This window comes from Lissotriton helveticus, chromosome 7 (assembly GCF_964261635.1).
Source record: "Lissotriton helveticus chromosome 7, aLisHel1.1, whole genome shotgun sequence".
Classification (NCBI taxonomy): Eukaryota; Metazoa; Chordata; class Amphibia; order Caudata; family Salamandridae; genus Lissotriton; species Lissotriton helveticus.
In genome coordinates this window covers 801,058,064-801,070,490 of record NC_136068.1, presented here as the reverse complement: position 1 = coordinate 801,070,490, position 12,427 = coordinate 801,058,064, and the positions used below count along the sequence as shown (strand labels likewise).

The 12,427-nt window shown below is 41.1% G+C and overlaps 1 protein-coding gene across 2 annotated transcripts in view; it reads left to right on the top strand.

Annotated features, from left to right (window-relative positions):
• Positions 1-12,427, top strand: part of SLC25A48 (solute carrier family 25 member 48) — a 388,984-nt gene that overhangs the window by 364,620 nt on the left and 11,937 nt on the right. The window lies entirely within an intron of this gene.

The following is a 12,427-nucleotide window of genomic DNA, read 5'->3' as shown; positions in this document are numbered from 1 at the left end:
ACCTGCCTCATGCATATTATTGAGGCAGGTCAAATTGCAACCTCCTGCAAATAGGAATTTTGTGAACCAGCATGTTTGAACATATGGTGGTTCCCTTACAAACTATCCATTCGGTAAAAGTCGGGTGCCCAAATTGTGGCGTTTATCGAATGTTTAGTACGAACATTAGGCCCTATGTTTTTAAAAAACTGAGCTCCTTCCTAGAGTAAGCTGTTCTGTGAAGTGTCCTGAGACAACCATTAGAAAGGAATCTGAGACTCATGCAATATGGAGCCCCCATGCATAAACATAGGGACCTATTCACAAATATATTTTGGAAGAAGCAAATTAGTACTCCTGCAGTAGCCAATTGTGTTCTATTACATGCTTTTGAGAGTTAATCCCAAAGCGTCTAAAATGAGAATAATTATTCATGGAATACTCATACAATTGGTACAAATAGAAAGACTGTGCTCTCTTCCCACTTTTAGTAATAGGGAGTTGGAAAGGGGCCAATTTGCAAAAGCATTAAAGAGTATGTAAAAGAACATACCTGAAGTAGTACTTTCATTATTCACAAATGCTTATGTGATTCGGCCCCCATGCATACTTTTTGTGTCAGGCTCCAGATAACTTTAAATATCTGTTACATGAGCTTATGTCATGAATAGGAGGGCAACAATTTCATATACATGGAATAACAGTGTCACCCTGTGCCTACTTGTATATTTTACAGACATACATCACAATGCAGCCCAGACTTTTTGGGATTACCAGTGCTTGTTGGGAACATGTTTTATCTATAAATCTGAATGCCATACCGTTCTAGTATATTTAATAAACCTGTTCCTAAAACTATAGTACACAGTTTGTTCTGTTTAGCCTTGTTGTTTCTAATTACCCAAATATGTTTCTCCGTAATCATTTTTAAATGAAGATCAAAGCCCTTTTACCTAAGGGCAATTATTGCTGCGAGTCATCACAGGGAAATGGCAGGGTGGTGGAGGATTTAGACATGGGGAGGTTCAGTGCCTCAAACCTGCTGTAAATGCGGTTGTGTTTATAAGTTCCCACTTTCCTGCAGTGTCCTAATTATTAGCCTGCTCACCCTTCTTCCACAGATGTACTTAGCTACCCTCTGTCTCTCCTGCTCTCTCACTCTTCCTCCCTTTAACTCTCTTTTAGATGTCTCGTTCTTTCTTTCCTACCATCTGTGAGTTTGACGCCTTTTTATCTTGCCATCTCCTCTGGTATCTCTGTTACACCCATAAACCTTGTGTCATTCGCTCTCGTAATTTATTTCTCTCTTCCTTTCTCCCTATTGAATCTATGACTGAGTTTTTTGTACACTGTATGCGATACCTATAACTTGACATTCCACTCTCACTCTCCCTCCAGCATTCCTTACATCCATGTGTAAGAAGTTTTCACTCTCAGATCTTTTACCTATAGGGTTGGTTACCTCTGGGATTTGGAAGCCTGTCTGTTCCTCACCTCCGTGTTTCTGCTCTCCATCATGCTTAGCCATGCCTCTGGAGTCTCCTTGTCTTTCACTTTTAAGTTTTTGCTCACTTATGCTTCTTTGTGCCTTTGACATGTCTACATACTACTGATATCTTTTGATCACATGCATGCTTCTCAGATTCCTCCCTTTCTCATGGATAGTTCTACCTGCAGATTCTTCAAATCAAGAATCATCTCTATGTTCCCGGCTGGACCGGAAACATTTGGAATAGCTCTACTGTACCAGGATGTGGCACTCGCCTTTGACTCCAGCTCCTCCACAGGTCATGATATCACAGTCAGTTAATGTGCCACCAAGTATATTGATGTCAGTTTATTTTTTGGGGTCTTTCAACTGGGATCAAGAGTCTCTTCTTGGATTTTTCTGTAGTTCCATTGGCAATGATTGATTGTTAGACACCCAGTTTGTGGCTGGTCTTGTAGACTTCTTACCAGACCTCTTCTCTCCATCACCTTCCTGGAGTAAGCATACAGATGTATCTCAGGGACCTCACAGAGGGGCAGAGCTGTCACACCCCCCAGCACCCACTCCAGCACCTGTGACCCCCGACGACCATTTCACGTCTCTCTATTTGAGCAGTGTTAAGCCTGTCTGGAATCACTCCCCCTTAAGGAGCAGGTCTTCTTATCTGTAGGCCCTTTCCTTGACTTCATCCACTAATTCTGTTTCCACTCTTTTGGGTGAAGCACTCACAGTTAAAGTGCTGTCTGAGTTCCAGGACTATGGGTGTTCTTTGACGTCTAGTATTGGCTTCAAGGGGCTGTCCATCATGGTACCATTTTTGTGGAAGTGGGGGTTGTTTTAGTGTTTTCTTCTGATTTTGTGAATGTGTGCTGTTTGGATTTTCTCCCTGCCAGTGATTTGTCTCAGAGTTCAGCCTAGATTGTTCTTCAAAATCTCCCTTCGGACTATTTCCTTTCTTCAATTCTATTTTGAATGAGGAAACTTCAGTCCCTAACTATAGTGGAGGTGAGCATTGACTTATTGATAGAGATCCTACAGCCTTGTTTGTCCTAATCAGAAACCTTGTTTCCCGTCTTTGAGGCACTCAGGATCCAAATTTGGGCAGCATGGGGTAGACCTGCCCTAACTACTAGTGCTTGGATTCTGCATGGGTATCATCCAGCTGTGGATGAACCAGCTCTTTTGTCTATCTCTTTGGTCCTTGAATCCCTGAATCTGGTAGCACTAGTCTCGGCCTGAGTAGTAGTTTTGAGTTGATATGTAGGGGAGGAAAGTGTTCTTGCCATGGTGTCTAACCCATGGTTCCTGCTGTGCCATGTGGCCATGTGCTATTACTCCTATATGCTCTAGGAGATGCTGGAAATTGTGTTTCCGCTCCTTTCAGATTATGTTAGCTGCCTCTTTGTGGAGGTGGTGTCCGATGGTATTGGTACCACCAGGCAGCTTCTGTGATCTGTTCTTGATTCATCAGATTCTATCACCAGGCATATGGGGTTAGCTGTGTCCATGCATTGCTATGCCCATTTGTACTGCTCCATTTTACCAGGGTGGTCCAGGATCTCCCTTTGGATTCACATCTGGATTCATACCCATTTCAGTAAAAGTACTGTTTCAACTGTGGAGATATGTGAGTTTTTTGAGGGCTGTTCGATATCAAGGCCCCAAAAGGAGCTTAGGTGTGGGACAGGTTTGGTTTAGGACCGATACTTACCTCGGGAGACATCCTTTACAACGCAACTTTTACTACGCAGTGCCATTACGATGCAACTTTTACAACGTAAACCATTACAACGCATTGCGCTGGGGGGCGCTCTAGGATAGGGAATAGGTTTAATTTACTATCCAACACCTTCCATACTATCCACGGGGACTGGAGTTGGAATAGTAAATTAAACTATTCGCTATCCAGCGCCCCAAAGCACTATGCGTTGTAAAGGCATGCGTTGTGAAAACCGCGTTGTAAAGGCATGCGTTGTGAAAGCATGCGTTGTGATGTCATACATCCATTTACCTCCCACCTTAGTTTGTCCACTGTCTTTTGCTTTCAGCCTTCACTTGCCGAGAGTCATTGGTTGCAAGACATGGTGTATTTTTGGTTTGTCATTCTGCTGCCTCCAGTTTTTAGGACCGTTTGCCTTGTTATTTCTGTTCCATAGTGTGCTTGCTGTTCTGGATTCATACTATTGGCCTAACTGTTTACAGTTCCTTAAGGATTCTGATTTTGAAGGATTTCCTATCCTCCCTGTAGCTGTGGTGGTCACATGTGGTGGTTTCTGTTCCCGACATTTTAGTCCTTTCGGTGGTTGCACTATTGAATATCGAGCCCAAGATTATAGACCTACAAGAATATTGTGCTGGTAAATTTATTTCAGACTGCCTGCCATAACACGTTTCGGCCGAACACGGCCATGATCACATGACAATGTTGCATTGTGGGTTCAGCTTAATTAAAGTGACGCGCTTTTACCATACAAATGGACACTACAGACAGCTTAAACAAATAATAATAACTATATACACATATCAATATATGCAGAAATAAATACATCAATGTGAAATTGCATAAGACATATACTCAATGGTTTTAAAATCACTGTAAAATACCTGTTAAAACCTGTATTGTTAATACTTATGTTCCCATGCACATTGATAACTTGTCCTGTGTGAAGTTGCCGCCCATCTACAATATTGGCATAAATGCTCCTTCTATGTCTCTCACATCTATTATCACAACTTATCAGTAAGCAGTGTAGAGTGCTCTATTGAAAGTGCCAAAACAATAAAGTGGAAATGTGCCTCACCACCTTAGTAAGAATATTAACTTACTATAAAGTGCAAAAGTACCTTAAACAAAATTAGATAGCAGCAATAATCACTATAAAGTATGATGGTAATCCTAACAATTATTTATTATCCTTCTTTAAGTATATATATATATATATATATATATATATATATATATATATATATATATATATATATATATATATATATATATATATATATTACCTACTGGCGGTCGCCAGTAGGTATATATAGTTAGGATTTTTTCTCTATGGGATTTTTGAAAATTCTATGTCTAATAACTTTGGAGATTGTGGACGGAATTGGCTGAAATTTTCAGGAAAATGGCACATTTTGTTTCTGAGCAGCCCTTGAAAATTTGGGGGGGGTTCATCAAGGGGGGGCCGAGAAAAAAGGGGGTCCCAAAACGTGTTTTTAACATTGAGTTTTCCATAGGGCGGTTGGCCTCACTTTTAGCCCGAACGGCTGAATGGATTTGCACGAAACTTGGCAAAATTGTAGGGACTGGTAGCCCGATGTGCCTTTTGTAGGTCTCAATATATGTGCTACAGTGGATTTTGAGAAATTAACGTTTAAAAAAAGATATTTATCTGTAACAGCGGACCGGGCAGCGCTCCAGGACGCGTACTTTTCGCGCAACGGAGCTTTGTGAAGCGAAGCTGATTGGTTCTCCGGCGTCTGTCAACATTCCAAATAGTCCGTAGCGGCCGCCATCTTGTCTCTCGGTAGGATCGAGAGACAAGAGGAGGCCAAAGCGAAGGGGCAAATGACCATAAGGGGGAATAGTAGATCCTCGCTGACCCCCTAGGTTTGATGTGGAGGTTTTAAAAGGGCCCCGCGGGGCAAAAAAAAATAATTATAATAATAATCGAACGGCTGAATGGATTTGCACGAAACTTGGTAAAATATTAGGGACTGGTAGCCCGATGTGCCTTTGCTAGGTCTCAATATATGTGCTCTAGTGGATTTTGAGAAATTAACGTTCAAAAAAAGATATATATCTGTAACAGCGCTCCGCTTCGCGTAACGGAGGTTTGCGAAGCTGATTGGTCATTCTGTCACTGGGCTATAGTTGGGCTACATCTGGCTGATATTTGGGCTACATTTGTTTTTTTTGTCTCTGGCGGCCATCTTTGGGCTACATTGGGCTACATTGGGCTTCATTGGGCTTCATTGGGCTACATTGGGCTACATTTGGGCTCCAACATATATATAGGCCAATGTAGCCCAATATATATTTTTCAAAGTTAATTTTCGTAAAAACCACTGGAGCATATATCTTGAGACATATCAAAGGCACATCGGGCTACCAGTCCCTACAATTTTGCCAAGTTTCGTGGAAATCCATTCAGCCGTTCGAGCTAAAAGTGAGTCCAACCGCCCTATGGAAATGAAGGAAATGAATGGGTAATTTGTAATTAGCAAATAGCTAATCGCAAACTAGGAATGGTAAAGAATCGCTATTTATTCCTTAAAGTTTGCTATTTAGGAAATGCAAAAAACTTTGATGATACATATGGCGGTTCATCTCGAACAAGATAAGAAGCATAGGGATAGATTTATGATGACTGGCGCATCACCAGGGATGTGTTAGTCATTCTGTGCCGCTGTTCCGTCACCTATGGTGTGCTGCATTTACAATGCGGCGCATCATGGGGCAAAAACAGCACAGATGCGTGATGTAACTGTGCCGTAAAGGTGGCGCATTGCTGGAGTTGTATCGCAAGTGTGATGAAGCTCCAGGAAGGGTCGGGAGTGCCCCTGTCGCAGGGTTTCTGTTCTCACACAGAACTGTGGACAGAGGATTGGAACCTCGGCGAATTAGGGTGCCCCAAAACTCACCTTAGTACTCAAAAACCCCTTAGCAAGCTAGGTACAGTGTCACATTGGATATAACAAACTCTCAATGTTTAGACAATCCAGAATATGAACTTATAGTACCTCAGGATATGTGGAACTCATGAACAGTCGGTCGTTATATATTTCTTAGAAACCAGAACATGGAGTTAAGAAGAACACATGTGTATTTGAAATGTTTATTTACTAATGCCGTCTTCTCAGGCGTAGTATCTTAGATAATACAAGTACACATATTATCAGTATCAAAATTACCAGCATAGTTACTAGTACATAAAAAGCGAATGGTGACAGTATGTTAACATGCTGTAAATGAATAAGAGTTATCAACACTTATAAGCAGCCACGGGCCGTGGAGGGAGTTACGGTGGGGCAGGGAGGCGGGGAGGGGGAGGGGCAGGGTGGAGAGGGCTTCACCCTGCCCCTCCCCCTCCCCGCCTCCCTGCCCCATCGTAACTCCCTCCACGGCCCGCGGCTGCTTATATCTCACCCTCCCTAATACACATATTATATTATTTGCTAAGAAGGTCTCTTTGTGTTGGTTTAGGGCGTGCCCATACTTTAGTGTCTTAGATTTGAAGGAATCACATCAGCATACACCAGCTCTCTCTTCATGTGAACCGCATCAAGTGTTGTGTATGTGTGTTCGGCAAAGCAATATAAAACCCGCCTCATGCCCAGAATTGGCAGAAGCTGCACTTATGTTATGAGTATGAAGTCGTGGAGATCAGACCTCATAACAATTCTGTATCGTGTTGTTCTTGAAACTTCAGCACTCGCTGTACAGATATAGTTTAACAAGTAAAGCAGATAGTAGAGCAATAACATATTATTCTCATGTAAATCACGATGAACTATTAGGTTGAAAGCTAAAGCAACAACTAAGTGTCGTGTGCAGAAGTTGCAAAAAAGGAAAAATGGCGTTTAAACCGGTAATGAGCCCATGCTAACTTAACACGGTGTAAAGATATCCAGGACCTAGATGACACCTCCCCATGATCCGGAAACGAACTGAATAAGATAATAGAAGTGCCATCTCATGAGAGCAGATTGCAACTTTATATGTGGACGGTCCGCAAGGTAAAATATTAAAAACTAGGAAAATTTAATGCTAAAGAAAAATAAAACAGCCAAGTACTTTATCGAGTCTTAAGCCAATAGGCAAGCTAAATAATAAAAACTTGACAAATAAGTCAATGAATTGTCAATGAAATGCTAGTACTCAGCATATCAAAAATGAAAAAGGTCTATGACATAACTGTGTATGCAAAATAAGCTGCAACAGCCTCCAATAGGAAGTCACCGTCTTCATCCGAAAAGAGTTCAGCCATCCAATTTAAAAGCGGAAAATAACATACGTGCTCTCCCAGCACCGGATCCTCTATCACCATCAGAGGACAGCTCGGTGGGTTTTCAAGAAAGCTCTGTTCCAAGAAAGACTGTGTTGCCGCCAGTAAATTCCAGGGACCAATTAGTCCATGCATCAATGCCACAGCCATAATCCTTTCGCCAGGACAAACCAACTCGTGAGTAATGATAGGAGTCATCAGCTGATTAAAGTCGACGTCAGGAGAAACCGGTCCGCAGAGACACAAATCAATGGCCCAATCGAAATCACAGGTCAGGCAGTGAAATACAGGCTGGACACAGGTGAAGTAGGAGAATCGAAAAGATAATCCATATGCCGTGCTTAATATCGCCAATGGCATTGTGCCATAATATTCTAGCATGCGATTGCGGAACAGTGTCAGCAGCTGCAGGGCGGGAGGTTGCATAGGAGGGACATCCATATTTAAAAATGTAAAAAAGCACAAGAGCGTCCTCTGGTAATGCAAGTAAAAATGGCAATCCACGAAGCAGAGTGGAAAAAATAGAATGAAAGAAAGCAGGGATGACTCCAAAGATTTTCTCAAATGAAGTCACGAGACCACTGGTAACAACTTTAAAAAAGTGCGCCAGGGCCTTTGTGGAGGATGCGTTAAAGATAGTCCGAACCATGTCGCTGAAATGCAAAGGCGAATCAGTATTTAAAAGGGTCTGCACCTCTGTACGGGTGTTCGCTATGTGAAGCACGAAAGTTTCACGGGCCGAACTCAAGGCCACCTCTCTCTGAGACAAAAGAGCTCTTATTCTTGCCATGCCGTTGAAATCTGCTCCCAAGGTTGGTATTTGTGGCGAGATTGAAAACTCCCTATGTTCATGTGTGGGAGGAAATAGAACATTTCTGCAGCAAATAACCCGTTCACTTACTGTTACGATAAAAGGAATACTTTTAATTAACCCAGAACAATCTTCATTATTGAGCATCAAATAACTACCATTTTCCAACAACTTGAACGTGGGGATGATAGCAGGAACTGGCGTGCCTTGCAACACGCAAGCCATATTTGGTCGGTGTTTGTTGCATGAACCGTGTAACTGTATGTGCCTACACATTAGTGAATGATCTGGCGTCTCAGTGCATTCCTCTCCATTCAGATAAACTTCTTGATCATCTTTGAAACATCTGTATGTGTATGGAAGCGACCAGACCTCATGAAGAAAAGCACTACCTAAAGGTTCATAACGACCTATTGGTATATATTTCATACAATTTGAAAACTTATATAAAGCAAAAGGCAGCGTTATTAAACCGTGGATAAGGCACGTTGCCAAAAAACCCGCAATCCTCTGCTGATGATGTCACTGAGCATGTCATGAATGATGTAATATGTGACATCATCAGCAGTGGATTACGGGTAATAGTATCTCTAGTTTACTCCCCTATAGCTGTCTTTCTTTTAACATAAGTGTCTGTTTCCTTCCCTTATACTTACTGTTTTTGGTTCGCTTCCGGTTCGCGTACCGGCGAGCGAACTGGGAAGCGAACTAAGAGAAATAGAGGTTGGCACAGTTCCAAATATTGTACCAATTTTTTAATAACGGGGAGGTAGTTCTGAAAAGAACTTTTTTTTAATTGTTTTTGTTGTTTTATATTTTTTTAATTATTTTTCTGAACATTTTTTTACTTTTTTTGAATTTTTCTGAACAGTTTTATATTTTTTGGGGTTTTTCTTGGAGGGGGCAATGAAAACGATTCATTGTAAAGGGCTCAACAGGAGCAACAAAACAAAAAAAAAGTATTTATTATTTTGGGCGTTTCGTACAAACTTGCATATGATAGTCAATAGCCCTGTTGATCAGAGTGATGCTTCTTTCTCCGTAGCAAATGAATCCATCGCAATGTACGCAGACGTGTTTTACTTCACCAAATCTCATTTGTATATTTGGCACTATCTCCCTGCCCTCTGATCCCGTTACTTCCGGTACAACAGATCTTCTGGCCATAATAGGGAGATTATCTAGGTCGTTCCGAAACTGTGCAGCACTGTAGTTGTTAGGATGCCACCTAGTCATATGGCGATGCATTGTGTAGTTTCCGAAACTGTATTTTTTCTCGGTCCCTCTGGACAGTCTATCTTGACATATAAGGCAAGTTACGTATCTTGCATTTACTTTTTTCTGACCTTTGGGAATTTAAAAAAATTGCCAAATGAAGTTTTCTTTCCGGTGAGACGTCCTGGGCTCCTCAGGCAAAAACTGCCTCTCTTCGTGCTCGTCGTCCTGTTCCTCTTCTTCCTCTTCTTGTTGAATTATAACTTGAGCAGGTGGTCCACTCTTCCTTGGATGTGGTGGAGGTGGTGGGGAAGCACCAGCTGAAGCTACTAAAGAAGCCATTGCTCAGTGATCACAAAGGGTCTTTCTCTCACAATGATGAAAGTCAGAGTGAGGAAAGAAGGAGGGATTTTCATCATTTGGGAAAAACAAGAGTTCTCAACCAATGAAAAGTGTTCATTTTAGATTATATGACCTAGTCTTACATCATTAGGAAACCAAAAGTGAAATGAACTAATGAAAAGTGTTATTACCAAGTCACATGACCTGCTGTGTTTACGTTAAGCGCTTTGCAGGGCCTCCCGGTTTGCTTCCAGAAACCTGCGCTTTGCGACTCGCTTCGCGTACCAGTTCGCTAACGTAGCACGTCATATGACGTATCACGCGACAACGTGAAACGTCATGCGGACGGGAGGCGTCACGATGTTGTTTTCTAACGCGGCAGTTGCGGTAAAGAAACGTTTACCGGCTCGCGGTCTATTTCGCGGCATCAAGGTCAGCTAACGGGAAGCTTCCCGATTCGCGAAGCGGGAACGAAGAAAAAAATATATAAAAAAAAAAAATTATTCATAAACATATAAAATATATTTTTGGATTTAAAGAAGAATACATTTTACAGCTACAGATATTAGCTGTTAAAAAACCAATGAAATTCACTGAAAAAACCATAGGTTATAGACCATATATAGTTAGGAATTAGCATTTACAAAACCTTGAAAATTCACTGAAAAAACCATAGGTTATAGACCATATATAGTTAGGAATTAGCATTTACAAAACCTTATTTTACTCACACAAAACCATTGAAATTCCATATATAGTTAGTTGCACTAACTATATATCGCGCACCTGCAATCCACTGCTGATGATGTCACATATTACATCATTCATGACATGGTCAGTGACATCACTGATGACATCACTGATGACATCTCAAATGACATCACTGATGACATCACTGATGACATCTGATTTGACATCAATGACCACATCACTGATGATATCATTCATGTGACAATACAATGCATCTCCTCACATTTTAATATAACCTCTGTTTCACCCAGTGTTAAATACAGAGTATAATTTTTGAAACCATTGACACACCAATACTAGTTACTACATACGCACTCACTGATTCCTATGTCTACACACACATTCACTCATTCACCCATACAATCATTCATACATACAATCACTCATCTTTACAACACTATCATATGCACTCATACACCTATACAGACACTCACAGTCTGCCACTAATCCATGGAGTTACTCACACACGTAGTCAGTCCTGTTAAAGAATCAATGACACTTCCATTTTCTTGTCTATACAGTTAAACATAGAGCACCTTACATTTTCAAACATATACTAACACATACTTACCTTCTTATAGAATCATTGATACAAGTACACATTGATCTGCACAGAGTCACACACCTCCCAGCCAGCCAGCCACACACACACTCAGTCTCCCATACAAATACTTGGACAATCAATCAGTAACCCATATAGTTAATCATATAGCTACTGATCAACACATGCAGCAGTTTACAGAACAACAGACATAATGATGCTCAAATTAAGATAGTTTAGTCACTAACCCATGCACTCAGTGAGACACATTTAATCACTCACTCATACATTCAGTCATGCACCTACTAAATCCTTTGTCCAGACACTTATACTTCCACTCATTCTTTAATATGTAAGACACATTTTAACTTTACAGAAACACACAGTCACTGGATGATGTCATCAGTGATGTCATCAGTGATGTCATTTGAGATGTCATCAGTGATGTCATCAGTGATGTCATTTGAGATGTTATCAGTGATGTCATTTGAGATGTCGTCAGTGATGTCATCAGTGATGTCATTTGAGATGTCATCAGTGATGTCATCAGTGATGTCACTGACCATGTCATGAATGATGTAATATGTGACATCATCAGCAGTGGATTGCGGGTGCGCGATATATAGTTAGTGCAACTAACTATATATGGAATTTCAATGGTTTTGTGTGAGTAAAATAAGGTTTTGTAAATGCTAATTCCTAACTATATATGGTCTATAACCTATGGTTTTTTCAGTGAATTTTCAAGGTTTTGTAAATGCTAATTCCTAACTATATATGGTCTATAACCTATGGTTTTTTCAGTGAATATATATATATATATATATATATTACCTACTGGCGGTCGCCAGTAGGTATATATAGTTAGGATTTTTTCTCTATGGGTTTTTTGAAAATTCTATGTCTAATAACTTTGGCGTTTGTGGACGGAATTGGCTGAAATTTTCAGGAAAATGGCACATTTCGTTTCTGAGCAGCCCCTGAAAATTTTGGGGGGGTTCGTCAAGGGGGGGCCGAGAAAAAAGGGGGGTCCCAAAACGCGTTTTTCCCATGTTAATTTCCATAGGGCGGTTGGCCTCACTTTTAGCCCGAACGGCTGAATGGATTTGCACGAAACTTGGCAAAATTGTAGGGACTGGTAGCCCGATGTGCCTTTTGTAGGTCTCAATATATGTGCTGCAGTGGATTTTGAGAAATTAACGTTTAAAAAAAGATATATATCTGTAACAGCGGCCTGGGCAGCGGCCCAGGACGCGGACTTTTCGCGCAACGGAGCTTTGTGAAGCGAA